The sequence below is a fragment of the Vulpes lagopus genome, chromosome 1 (assembly GCF_018345385.1).
Source record: "Vulpes lagopus strain Blue_001 chromosome 1, ASM1834538v1, whole genome shotgun sequence".
NCBI lineage: Eukaryota > Metazoa > Chordata > Mammalia > Carnivora > Canidae > Vulpes > Vulpes lagopus.
The window spans coordinates 37,371,562-37,372,758 of NC_054824.1; positions in this window are offsets into that span (position 1 = coordinate 37,371,562).

Consider the following 1,197-nt stretch of genomic DNA (forward strand, 5'->3'; position numbering starts at 1 on the left):
GCCCGGGAGAGCGGGCGGGTGAGTCACCCACACAAAGGAAAAGGGCCTTTCCCTGTTAGGCCGCTGCTTCCTGTGACCCTACGGTGTACCGAACGCCGTCTTGGCACCTCCATTCTGCCTCAACGCCTTAAAAGCAGGCCTTCCCCGGAGTGGGGGAGGGGATTTTAGGCGGTGGAGTTAACCCCACGCTTGGTGGGTGGAGACGAGAGTTGGGCCAGCTTGGCCCTGGTTGTAATTCTTGGAATTTGGTCTCTGCGAGTTTGGGTCGTGGCTTATTTTCAAGCCTCCGGGAAAGTAGTTAAAAGGGTTTGTTCTACCCTAAAATTTAGGTGTCGTGAAAACCACCGCTAAACCTAAACCAAAATGGGAAAGGAGAAGACTCACATCAACATCGTCGTCATTGGACACGTAGATTCGGGCAAGTCTACCACTACAGGCCATCTGATCTACAAATGTGGTGGAATCGACAAAAGAACTATCGAGAAATTTGAGAAGGAGGCTGCTGAGGTTGGTATACTAACTTAATGAGAGATCGTTAAAAAATAAGTCGGCCAGTGTCAACTTCCCCAAAACTAGTTACTAGTCTATCAGAATCTGCTTACGGTAGATTAAGTTTGTGCTTGCTGTTAAGAGTTTTTTTATCTATGTAACTTTGGGAGATAGAACTACCCAACAGCTGTAAAGGGGAATCCGCATTTCAGCTTAAGCAGGAGTTAGTGATTTCAAGTTGGAAGTTTGGGTTTTAGTTGCCAAGTAACCATTCTTAATCCTTACAGATGGGAAAAGGCTCCTTCAAGTATGCCTGGGTCTTGGATAAACTGAAAGCTGAACGCGAACGTGGTATCACCATTGATATCTCCCTGTGGAAATTCGAGACCAGCAAGTATTATGTGACCATCATTGATGCCCCAGGACACAGAGACTTTATCAAAAACATGATTACAGGCACATCTCAGGTTTGTAGGATTACTTGAAAATAACTGTAGGCTTGGGTTTTGTATTGGAAAAGGGTGAGTTCATCTTTTTGAGGAACATTTATTTAACAGGATGTTTTTTGTCTTTTAAAGGCTGACTGTGCTGTCCTGATTGTTGCTGCTGGTGTTGGTGAATTTGAAGCAGGTATCTCCAAGAATGGGCAGACCCGTGAGCATGCCCTTCTGGCTTACACACTGGGTGTAAAACAACTAATTGTTGGTG